Genomic DNA, 13,326 nt, shown 5'->3' with positions numbered 1-13,326 from the left:
GACCTGAAAATTCACTTCATTACAAGCTGTTTTCTTGCTCTTCCTTCATTTGTTTTCTTTGATTTGTCTTCAAATTATTATATAAACTGCTGTCATCCACAGGTGTTTTATTTAATCTAATTTCACGAATCAAATGTATATTATGACAATCCAGACATCGCAATTTGTCATATAATTGCTTTGCTGACTTGAGGAGTGGTCTTGCTGGATCAGATCAGTTGCATATCATTTTCTGTGAATCCTATAAGCCACTGCTTAATGAAATTCAAACATAGGAAAGGATATAAAGAAAATCACAGTCTATTATCTGGAGTGTCAGCAGTTTCATTTTTAATATAAGCATATTTTGAATTTGATACCAATAACATATTTCAGACAGACATGTTCCCACTGTTGTTGTATAATATAAACATTTGTGTGCAGAAAGAACTTGCTTAACTTATATAATTGCTATGTATAAAGTTTTGAGGCTTCTTCCTTGGCATGACATTAGTTTGGGCAGTTTGAGGTGTTTTATTTTTATCATAAGTTTATTTTATATTTCTTGTACAGTCCAAATTACAGTTTAAAAAGTTTTTAGGCCACCAACATTAGAAGAGTTTATCCTCTTGCCATCACAAATAGCTTTGCAAAATTTATTGCAAGCTTGTGTTAGTCCTGCATCAGGTTGGTCACCTGTTCAGAGTGTACCTCGCTATGGTAGCTGAGATAGGCTACAGCCACCTTGCGACCCTAATAAGGATAAGTGGAAGAGAACGGATCAATAGATCTCTTTGTTCACCAACTTACCCCCCCTCATTTCTAGGAATACCAACAAATCATTTGTTTGTTTTTTCCCCCCATGTCCTTGACATAATTCATTAAAATTATTGTTAAATGATAAGTTCTGTTTTCTGGTTATCATAGAAATAATTATTTATTGATGACAATACATGTTAATAAGAAGCTGAACTGCCATGTTTGCTTTATTTTTTGTTATTTTTATTTTGTAAGACTGTTAATCCAACATTCTAATCTAATTCTAATCTATAATTTCAGTACATGACACCAAACCAATTGTGATGATATGGTCTGACACAGAACATGATGGCAACAGTATTGAATCCCATTGTTGAATCCCATTTATTTTAGTTTAGTTGAATTTGTTTTTCTTTCATGCCTCTACAATCTTGCGTTGAGATCAGGGGTGGTACCTCTGGATTGGCAAACCAGGGGTGTGGTTCCCATCTTCAAATAAGGGGGGATCACACTCCTCAGCCTCCCTGGGAAAGTCTATGCCAAGGTGCTGGAGTCCGTCTGTTAGTCCAACCACGGTACAGGAGGAACAATGTGGTTCTTGTCCCAGTCATGGAACACTAGACCAGCTCTTTACCTTCTTCAGGTTTCTTGAGGACGCCTGGGAGTTTGCCCAACAAGTCTACATGTATTTTAAGGACATGGAGAAGGCATTTGACTGTACCCCTCAGACTGTCCTGTGGGAGGTGCTTCGGGAGTATGGGGTGTTTGGCCCATTGCTATGGGCCATTCGATCCTTATACAACTGCTAAAAGAGCTTGGTCTGCGTAGCCAGCAATAAGTTGGACTCATTGGGTGTTGGACTCCACCAGGGCTGCCCTTTTCTGTTCAGAATTTTTATGGACAGAATTTCTAGGCGCAGCCAAGTGGGGGAAGGCTTATACTTGGGTGGTCTAAGAATCTGATCTCTGCTTTTTGCAGATGATGTGGTTCTATTGGCTTCATCAAGTGACAGCCAGCAGCTCCGAGTGTGAAGTAGCGGCAATGAGAATCAGCACCTCCAAAAGTCAGAAAAGGGTGGAGTGCCGACTTAAATGCAGGGATGTGTTCCTGCCCCAAGTTGAGGAGTTTAAGTATCTTAGGGTCTTGTTCATGAGTGATGGGAGAAGTAAGCAGGAGATTGACAGACAGATTGGTGCTGCAGCAGCAGTGATGCCTTGTACCGGTTCGCCGTGGGGAATTGAGAGCTGAGTATAAAAGCGAGGCTCTCAGTTTACCGGTTGATCTATGTCCCTACCCTCACCTATCGTCACGAGCTTTGGGTAGTGACCAAAAGAATGAGATTGCGGATACAAGTGGTGGAAATGAACTTTCTCTCAAGATTTACCTGGCCTCTCCCTAAGAGATAGGGTGAGGAGTTCAGCCATTCGGGTGGGGCTCAGAGTAGGAAAGGAGCCAGTGAGGAAGTTCAGGCATCTGACAAGAATGCCTCCTGGGCGCCTCCTGGGTGAGGTGTTCTGGGCATTGAATGAGGCTACGGGGCAGACACAGGAAACACTGGAGAGATTATTTTTCTTGGCTGGCCTAGGAAATCCTTTGACAAGCTAGAGGAGGTACCCAGGAGAGGGAGTCCAGGGCTTCTCTGCTTAGGCTGGCCCTGCAACCTGGCCCTGGATTAGCTGAAGAAAATGGATGGATGGATGGATGGATGGATGGATGGATGGATGGATGGATGGATGGATGGATGGGTGGATGTATGGATGGATAGATGGATGGATGGATGGATGGATGGATGGATGGATGGATGGATGGATGGATGGGTGGATGGATTTTCTTTCTTTTTCTTCAGTCTGTGATACTTCATTCTGTAATAGGCTGGCCAAAACAAAAATGATAAGTCAGTGTTTAATTTCACCAACAAATCCATTACAGTGTAAAATGTTGATTCTATTCTTTTTATTGTCAAAATTGTTTAGATTAAAATGAAATCAGTTATACTACCCAATAAGGTAAAAGACTAAATGAAAAAACAAGTCAACTTGTTGTTATGTTGATGTACTGAACACTGCAGCTTCTAATAAAAAAATATTAGCTGCACAAATTGTGCTAATTCATAAGCAACAGCACTGTTAAAGTATTTTACAATCAGTATCATTACAAAATAGAAACAATCGAGGAGCTCATGTGACACTGTAAAAATCCAGCCAGGTCTACTAAAGGTCAAGATGAATAGAGGGGTAAAGATGTTGTTGAAATAGCCACAAAAAGATAAAGACAGTCAGTCCAGATGACATGCCTATGGAGGTATGGAGATGTGTAGAAGAGCAGGCCGTGGACCTTTTGACCAGGCTGCTTAACATAATCTTAAAGAGTGTGGAATGGGGAAGAGTACTCAGGGGTGCCACCAGGGATTTGGGGCCCCATGAAAAAAATATTAGCCCAATTTAATATTAGTTTAATGTTGCAAATCACGGTGGCCCTAAAAATATAACACTGTGCAAAGATTGGGTTTTAATCTGATTTAGCTTAATGAAAGCTCTCTTCACCTGCATTAGTCATCGACAGTGTGCAAAATATATCCAAAGCAATACACACTTCTCCAAAAACACTCTGGTTATGTGGGTTGTAGTGATAATATACTATTATCACAAAATAAATTGTGTGTAGAAAAAATATGAATATAAATATAACATGTTCAAAGGGTCTGCCTGCACCGATTACATGTCGGCTAAAAAAACCCCAAAACATTATTTTCCATTAGAAATGAAGTAAGGTAACTAATACTAGGGAAGTCGAGCAGTTTCTTTCATATTGACTTGCTATGAGTGTAATTTCCACGTGTCTCTCTTTTCTTTTTTGAAACCCAGACTTCCCTTTTCACTAAGCTATTCTATTTTCTTACCACTCAAGAAGTGGGCAACACCTAGGAGCACTGGCAACTGTACCAAACCAGATCTTGACATAAGGAAGGACATCCAGAAGAGTAAGGTTTTATTCTTTTTTGCCAAAAAACAAAACAAAACAAATGGTAGGAAACATAAAGGAAACATAAAACCCTCCTTGACCATGCATGGAGGGTTTCACCCCAAATCCAGCATGCTGAGACTGTACACCCAGCAGAACAAGGAAGACTGAGGACTGGTGAGTGTCAGAACCACTTTCCAGGATGACACAACAAACATCCATCAGGAAGATGGCCACAACAGACTGTGTGCTTAGTGAATACAGCAGGCAACAGAAACCTGAGAAAGAAGATGAGCAAAGAGAAAAATCATCAGGCCCCTGCATAGTACCCCTGGCAGATAGAGGAAGTGGCACAAGATCATACCATGAAAGGCAAGACCCCAGATGGAGGCAGTGTAAAGTGCCCCTGAGACAGCCCAGCACATAACAGCAGAGGTCAAAATGGGACAGGAAGAAGGAACATGAGGAGCTAGAGAACTAAAGGTGCTGAGAGAAGAGCTTGAGTAGATGTGAAAGGTGAAGGCAATACCTAGTGGTAATCAATGCTCTTAGTGCAGTGTAGGGATGGGTACCGGTGTCCGGTGCCAGGATGGCACCGGTTCTGACATAAACGGTAGTAACCAGACCGAAAAGCAGCGCACATTTCGGTGCTTTATTTCGGTGCTTTTTTTTCCTGAGCTGTGATACACTTCTAGCCAATCACTTTACGTTTCCGAGGATAGTAGGCGGGCCCAGGTACGTACGTTCTTTTAGAGCAGAGCTACAGATTAAAAATGCCCAAGGCGAAGCGGTCAAAAGTCTGGCTGTACTTCACAGCAAAATATGCAAACTCAGCAGCCTGAAACAAGTGCTTTAAGCTGATACTGTGATACTGTCAAAGGAGGTAACACCTCAAATCCGATGAAACACCTGGCGACGCATAGCGTTTTTTTTAAAAGCCCAGAAATGCGCCGTATTTGATAGCTTGCTGCGAGACCTCACACCGAGCGCATCTACTGCGGGTGGGTTGCCTGTTATGCAACATCCCCCAAAAACACGAAGAGGAGAGTCCTGGCCCCTAGCCCTGCCAGTGTAGCAGAAATGATGACGGATGATGATGGCAGCAGCAGCCGTTCTTCTCTGCGTGAGTAGCTAAATGTTGTTCGTGTGTAATTTACGTTGAGTAGGCTAACCACGTTATTACATTAATGCATGTAAGGTGAACTAGCAAACATCATCATAGCTACATGCAGCTGTCTTCTTGTTTGATGGCAGATACTCCCTTCACCCTGGCCAAAAAGGCTAAAATGACCAAAGAAAAAGTGGAAAACAGTTAAACACAAGAGGTTTTTGGACAAAGTTTGTGTTTTTTCCATTGTTTAAGCACTGCTTCCAGCCAAGAGTGATACCATATATGCCCCATAGCTGCAGAAAAGGCTAACATTGTTATCTTTTTACAAAAAACAGCTGAACATGAGAGGTTTTTGGACCAATTTTGTGTTCTCCATTCTTTAAGCACCGGTTTGAGCACCGTTTGAGCACCGGCACCGTTTCAAAAGTACCGATTTGGCACCGGTATCGGATAAAACCTAAACGATACCCATCCCTAGTGCAGTGACTCCCAAACTAAGGGAGTGTCTCCAGCAGATCCCTGGAACAGCATCCAAGATCTCTATGCAGAACAGCACAGTCCTAGGAACAGATAAGATAGTGTGGAGGTCCCTCAAGCTCCCACGCCTCTGGCAGAGGACCTGAGCTTGAAGGATAAAGTTTGCCAGCAGGGGCAAGAGGGGAATTTTATATATATGCATTTTTTTGCCTTTTAGTATATTTTAACTAAAAGGTAAATATACACTACCAGTCAATTTAATTAATTTCATTTAATGGTTTTTCTTTATTTTCATGACTATTTAAATTGCAGCTTCTCACTGAAGGCATCAAAACTATGAATAAACACGTGTGGAATTGTGTAGCAAATGAAAAACTATGAAGTAACTCATAACATAAATTCTAATGTTTTAGGATTTAGATTCTTCAAAATAGCCACCCTTTGCTTTGACTACTCCTTTGCACACTCTTGGCATTCTCTCATTGAGCTTCATGATGTAGTCACCTGAAATAGTTTTCACTCCTCAATCGATCTCATCCCAAGCATCTCGATTGGGTTTAGTTTAGGTGACTGTGGAAGCCAGGCCATCTAGAGCAGCACTCCCTCACTCTCCTTCTTGGTCAAATAGTCAAATAGCCCTTACCCATCCTGGAGGTGTGTTTGGGGTCATTGTCCTGTTGAAAAATAAATGATGGTTCAACTAAACGTACACCAGATGGGATAGCACATCTCTGCAGGATGCTGGGTTAGCCATGCTGACTCATTGTGCCTTCATTTTTGAATAAATCCCCAACAGTTTGACCACACCATCACACCTCCTCCTCCATGCTTCATGATGGAAACCATGCAAATAGAGACCATCCCTTCACACAAAGACACAGTGTCTTTGTGTGAGGAGATGGTCTCCATATGCATGGTTGCAAACATCTCAAATTTGGACTCATTAGACCAAAGCACAGATTTCCACTGGTCTAATGTACATTCCTTGTGTTTCTTGGCCTCCCCTGAACAGTTGATGTAGAGATGTGTCTGCTACTGGAACTCTAATCTGAGGTACTCTTGACTAGCAATTTTTGAGGCTGGTAACTCAGATGAATTTATCCTCAGCAGCAGAGGTGACTGTTGGTCTTCCTTTCCTGGGGCGGTCCTCATGTGAGCCACTTTCATGATAGCACTTGAGGGTTTTTTCGACTGCACTTAGGTCAGTTCCTTCATCGTGATTATGCAAATTCTCATGACCACTGATCAACAACCACTGATCAAAGACCACTGATCAATGGCCATGAATACCATTCACAGAGAGTTGGGGAATGGCTGCAATCACAGCACTGTAAGATGGCTTACAGAAGCCCCCTCCTCGATTCCCTTTTCACGTAAATGTCCTCCTTGATTCCGCGCTCAAACCAGCGTTCCTTCCTGTCCAGGATGTGTACATCCTCATCATTGAAAGAGTGTCCACTGGCCTGTAGGTGTAAATAGACTGCAGAGTCCTGGCCTGACAAGGTAACTCTTCTGTGTTGTGCCATTCGGTTCGCCAGAGGTTGTTTGGTTTCCCAAATGTATAAATCCTGGCAATCCTCCTGGCACTTAACAGCGTACACTATGTTACTCTGTGTCGGGGGACCTGATCCTTGGGGTGGACCAATTTTTGGCGCAGCATTTTTTGAGGTTTGAAACCCACAGAGACACGGTGTTTAGAAAAAATATGTCTCAACTGTTCCGATGCTCCTGACACGTATGGGATCACTACAGGTTTTCGCTTCGTCAGCGGTTGTCCTTCTCTCCTGGATCGGCTGGAGCTTTCTTTAGGAGCCTTCCCAGCTTTGACAAATGTCCAGCTGGGATAACCATATTCACTCAGGGCCTTCTTGATGTGATGTTCTTCTGCTTCTCTGCCCGCTGTGTCTGTGGGGATGGTGTTTGCTCTGTGTTGTAGCATCCTGATGACACCCAATTTATGCTCCAGTGGATGATGAGAGTCAAACCTTAAATACTAATCCATATGCGTAGGTTTCACATCGACTTTTAGATGTCCCCCATTACTGATGGAGATCTCACTGTCTAAGAAGGCAAACCTGCCACTTTTCATATCCTCCCTGGTGAATTTGATGTGTCTGTCCACCGAGTTAATGTGATCCGTGAATTGTGGTACGTCCTGATTTTCACCCAAGTGTCATCCACATACCTGAACCAATGACTTTGTGGTGTTCCAAGGTAGACAAAATAAAGACCTCTTTTTCACTTCTTCCATGTACAAAATTTGCCATGATGGGTGAAACTGGGAAACCCAAGGCACACCCATGTTTCTGCCTGTAGAACTGACCCTTGTATGTGAAATAGGTGGAATGAAGACACAGTTCCAAAAACAAACAGACTTTTTCAATGCGGAGAGTGGTCCTGTTGCTGAGGTTGGGATCATCCTGTAATCTCTTACGAACTACCTCCCTTCCGTGACTGGGATGCAAGTGAAGAGAGATGTAACATCGTACGAGACCATGGTTTCATGTGCCTCCATAATGACATCTCTCACCTTCTCAACAAAATCCAAGGGGTTCTGAATGTGGTGTTCAGAGCTGCCTACCAGCGGGTTGAGGACCAAAGCCAGAAAATAAGAGATGTTATAGGTAACCAAGTTGATCAAAGGAGCTTTCAAAGAAAAGCGTCTGGACTTCTTTAAGTTGCTTGAAGACCACTCCCACTAGGTTTAAATCTGGTACTCCCCACCATTTGACCTTAGAACTGAAGAAGCTTCTCGGATGAGAGGCGAAACGTCTTCAAGCAACTTAAAGAAGTCCAGACGCTTTTCTTTGCAAGCTCCTTTGACTACGATGACCTGGATGACTGAGAACCTTCACAGACATAACCAAGTTGATCATACAGACAATCGGTCTTAAAGGTGCATCCTATTTATGTATCTTCGGTAAACCATACAGACTTGGTGTAGATTCCTCTGGGTATAGCCTGTAGTATGAGGTCCGGTCAATAGCATTGTCCTGTTCTAACTGCTTCAGATGGTCTATCACCCTCCTCCTGTAGTCACTTCCGTGGTTTCGTTTCAGGGACTCATATGTATTTTCGTCACTAAGCAGTGACAAAATTTTCTCATGATAGTCTTTTTGGTTTAGCGAAACTGTACACCTACCTGTCTGTGCAGGTTCTCTGTCATCGTAGACTACAATGACCGTTCTCGGACTTCTTTAGGTTGCTTGAAGACGTTTCACCTCTCATCCGAGAAGCTGGGTGTAGGTCATAATCAGCCAAGGTTTTGGGTGAGCTCGTTGTGAAACCTAGCCCCACCCTATCATGTGATTTCCTGAGGTTAGAGGCCCAGGAGAGGGCATTAAGGCGTTTGGGAAGGGATCTCAGAACGGGCATTAAGGCGTTTGGGAAGGGATCTCAAAATTATAGATGGTGTCGTAAACCACCGTAAACCACTGCTCAAAGACATTCGCTCACAGTGGACATAAATGGCTTCTTTTAATCCTCTTTCAAACCATCTGTCTTCTCTGTCCGAAATATGTGTACATTGGCATCCTCAAAAGACTGACTCTTGTCCTTTAGATGCAGATGGACCGCCGAGTCTTGTCCCATGGAGGTGTCTCTTCTGTGTTGTGCCATGCGTTTATGAAGTAGCTGTTTGGTCTCTCCAATGTAGAGGTCTGGGCATTCCTCGCTACACTGTACAGCTTGTGTTTAGGAATTTTGTCTTTGGGATTAACCAGTTTTTGTCTGAGTGTGTTACGGGGTCTGAAGTACACTGGGATGTCGTGCTTGGAGAAGACTCTTCTTAGTGTTTCAGATACATCGGCTACATAGGGGATGACAATATTGTTGCGTTTTTCTTTCTTATCTTCCCTAGTGTCTGATCTTCTTCTCTGTGCCTCTTTGCTGACTTGATGAAAGCCCATCTAGGATAGCTGCATGTTTTAAGCGCTTCCTTTACATGTGTGTGTTCCTTCTTTTTCCCTTCAGGCTTAGAGGGAACATTCTCTGCCCGGTGATGTAGGGTCCTGATTATTCCAAGTTTGTGTTCCAGGGGGTGGTGGGAGTCAAAGAGGAGGCACTGGTCCGTGTGTGTGTGGGCTTCCGGTAAACTTCAATGTTGAGGGTTCCATTCTCTTCAGTCCAGAAAAGGCAAACAGTTATCCTTTGTGTCTTCCCTGGTGAACTTGATGTTTTTATCCACAACGTTAATGTGAGCAATGAAGGATTCCACTTCTCGTGTTTTGATTTTGACCCAGGTTTCATCTACATATCTGTACCAGTGGCTAGGTACTCTCCCTTTAAAAGAGCAAAGAGCATTTCTTGAGCAACCTGGAACTCCCGAGGTCAAAATGGGAGATGCTCCCAAGGGTGATGAAGAATGACCAAGCTAAGATCCTGTGGGACTTCCAGATACAGACAGACAAAATGGTGGTGGCTAACTAAGCAGACATAGTGGTGGTAGACAAACAGAAGAAGACGGCCGTAGTGATCGATGTAGTGGTTCCGAATGACAGCAACATCAGGAAGAAGGAACATGAGAAGCTCGAGAAATACCAAGGGCTCAGAGAAGAGCTCGCGAGGATGTGGAGGGTGAAGGTAACGGTGGTCCCAGTGGTAATCGGAGCACTAGGTGCAGTGACTCCCAAGCTAGGCGAGTGGCTCCAGCAGATCCCGGGAACAACATCGGCGATCTCTGTCCCGGAGATCTCTGTCCAGAAGAGCGCAGTCCTAGGAACAACTAAGATACTGTGCAGGACCCTCAAGCTCCCAGGCCTCTGGTAGAGGACCTGAGCTTGAAGGATTAATCAAATCAAATCAAATCAAATCACTTTTATTGTCACATCACATGTGCAGGCACACTGGCACAGCACATGCGAGTGAAATTCTTGTGTGCGAGCCCCACAAGCAACAGAGATGTGCAAACACAACAACACAAACGAGCAAAATACAAGAATGGCCAACCTGAAACTAATAAATATATCCACAATATATAATAGTGTATGCATTTCTGGATGTGTATACTAAATATTTTCCTACGTGTGTGTGTGTGTGTGTGTGTGTGTGTGTATACACATTTTTACAAATTAAATAGTAAAAATAATAATAATAATAATAATAATAACAATAATAATAATAATAAAATATATAAAATATACAGAGTTGAAAATGTGCAAAACAAGTGGCATTTATATACAGTGTGGAGTGCATAATGTTGAAGTTCCAGTAGTGAAGCTGAGGTGTCTATGACGTGTTCAGCAGTCTGATGGCCTGATGGAAAAAGCTGTCTCTCAGTCTGCTGGTACGGGACCGGATGCTGCAGAACCTCCTTCCTGATGGAAGCAGTCTGAACAGTTTATGGCTGGGGTGACTGGAGTCCTTGATGGTCCTCCCCGCTTTCCTCAGGCAGCGCTTCCTGTAGATGTCTTGGAGGGAGGGAAGCTCACCTCCAATTATCCGTTCAGAGCACCGCACTACTCGCTGGAGAGCTTTGCAGTTGTAGGCGGTGCTGTTGCCATACCAGGTGGTGATGCATCCAGTGAGGATGCTCTCAATGGTACAGTGATAGAAGGTCCTGAGAATGCGGGGGCTCATGCCGAATCTTTTCAGTCTCCTGAGAAAGAAGAGGCGCTGCTGCGCCTTCTTCACTGTTTTGTTTGTGTGTACTGACCACGTAAGATCCTCAGCCAGATGTACACCAAGGAACCGGAAGCTGCTCACTCTCTCCACAGCAGCGCCGTTGATGGTGATGGGGGTGTGTACTTCTCTGCACCTCCGGAAGTCCACTATCAACTCCTTTGTCTTTGCGACGTTGAGGGTGAGATGGTTGTCTTGACACCAGTGGGTCAGGGCGCTGACCTCCTCCCTGTAAGCCGTCTCATCACCGTTGGTGATAAGACCCACCACTGTAGTGTCGTCCGCAAACTTCACAATGATGTTGGAGCTGTTAGTGGCTGTGCAGTCGTAGGTGTAGAGTGAGTACAGGAGAGGGCTCAGTACACACCCCTGTGGAGCACCAGTGTTCAGTGTGATGGGGGATGAGGTGATGCTGCCCAGTCTGACCACCTGGCGTCTGTCAGACAGGAAGCTAAGGATCCAGCTGCAGAGGGAGCTGCTCAGTCCTAGATCCTGCAGTTTCCTGTCCAGCTTCGAGGGAACGATGGTATTGAATGCTGAGCTGTAATCTACAAACAGCATCCTCACATACGTGTCTCTCTTCTCCAGGTGTGACAGGGCAGTGTGTAGTGTCAGGGCTATGGCATCATCAGTGGACCTGTTGTGGCGGTATGCAAACTGTAGAGGGTCCAGTGAGTCGGGTAGTGCAGAGCAGATGAAGTCCCTGACCAGCTTCTCGAAGCATTTGCTTACGATGGGGGTCAGGGCTACAGGTCGCCAGTCGTTCAATGAGGAGATGGTGGAGGATTTGGGTACAGGGACGATGGTGGCCATTTTGAAGCAGGCTGGGACTACAGACAGAGAGAGGGAAAGGTTGAAGATGTGTGTGAACACTCCAGCCAGCTGAGCCGCGCATGACTTGAGGACGCGGCCGGGAATCCCGTCCGGACCAGTAGCTTTGCGCGCGTTCACCTTCCTGAAGCACTTCCGCACATCCTCCTCAGACACAGTGTGCGCACTGACGTCATCCGCGGTGCGCACACTGTCCGGTCTCATGGTGTTCGCTGCGTCAAATCTAGCATAGAATACGTTTAGATCCTCACACAGAGAGGCCGTGGTCTGCGGTGTGCTGGTTTTCCCTCTAAAGTCTGTGATCGTGTTTAGTCCCTGCCACATACTCCGAGGGTTGTCAAACTGTTGCTCCACCCTGTCCCTGTACTCACGTTTGGCTGCTTTGATCGTCTTCCGGAGTTGGTAATGTGCGTGTTTGTAGTCCGATGTGTTCGCGGAGGCAAAGGCGGTGTTCCGTGCCGCCAGTGCCGCGCGAACATCTCCGTTAATCCAGGGTTTTTGATTTGGGAAGGATTTAACTGTTCTGGATGGGACGACATCTTCCACGCATTTCCTGATAAATCCACAGACTGAGTCTGTGTACTCATCAATGTCTCTGGCGGCCACGTGAAACATTTCCCAGTCCGCGTGATCAAAACAGTCCCGCAGCGCAGACTCCGATTGGTCCGTCCAACAGTGCACCGCCCTCCGGGTTGGAGCTTCCTGTTTCAGCTTCTGCCTGTAGGCGGGCAGGAGCAGGATGGAGCAGTGATCTGATTGGCCGAATGGGGCGCGGGGGAGGGCTTTGTACGCATCCCGGAAAGAGGTGTAACAGTGGTCGAGTAGCCGGTTTCCACGTGTGTTAAAAAGGATGTGTTGATGGAGTTTTGGTGAGACTTTCTTCAGGTTTCCCTTATTAAAGTCCCCGGCTGTGATAAACGCTGCCTCTGGGTGTGCGGTTTCCTCACTGCTGATCGCGCTGTACAGTTCCCTGAGTGCACGGTCAGTGTCGGCTTGTGGGGGAATGTAAACAGCCGTAATAATCACTGCTGTAAATTCCCTCGGTAGCCAGAATGGCCGGCACTTAATCATCAGGTACTCCAGGTCCGGTGAGCAGAAGGATTTGACCGGGTGCACGTTCGCATAATCACACCAGCTGTTGTTGATCATGAAACATACACCACCGCCTCTGCTTTTCCCAGTAAGATCCTGTGACCTGTCCGCGCGGTGCACAGAGAACCCCGGCAGTTGTATTGCGGAGTCCGGTACTTTGTCCGATAGCCAGGTTTCTGTGAGGCAGATCACGCAGCAGTCCCGCATCTCTCGCTGGAATGAGATCCGTGCCCGAAGCTCGCACAGCTTGTTCTCCAGAGACTGCACATTCGCCAGTAATAAACTGGGTAACGGTGGTCTGTAAGTGCGCCGTCTCAGTCGAACCAGAACGCCAGATCTTCTCCCTCTGCGTCGGCGTTTGCAGCCTCCAGGGCCAGAGAACAAAGGCGTCTCAGGTGAGATGAATGGGGGGTCTGCAAACGGAGCGTCCGTGTTGCAAAACTTGAACTCCGGAAAGTTATAAGAAAGACCGTCTTTTATGTCCAGTAAGGTTTGTC

The 13,326-nt window shown here is 45.3% G+C and overlaps 1 protein-coding gene across 1 annotated transcript in view; it reads right to left on the bottom strand.

Moving 5' to 3' along the window:
* The window catches only part of LOC146706920 (voltage-gated delayed rectifier potassium channel KCNH1-like), a 104,743-nt gene that overhangs the window by 64,661 nt on the left and 26,756 nt on the right, over positions 1 to 13,326 (bottom strand). The window lies entirely within an intron of this gene.

The sequence above is a fragment of the Copadichromis virginalis genome, linkage group LG6, assembly GCF_057382275.1.
Source record: "Copadichromis virginalis isolate Kocher_CV1m ecotype Utaka linkage group LG6, C_Virginalis_male_GT1.1, whole genome shotgun sequence".
Taxonomy (NCBI): domain Eukaryota; kingdom Metazoa; phylum Chordata; class Actinopteri; order Cichliformes; family Cichlidae; genus Copadichromis; species Copadichromis virginalis.
Note: the sequence above shows the minus strand (reverse complement) of the source record. Positions and strands in the feature narration are given on the sequence as shown.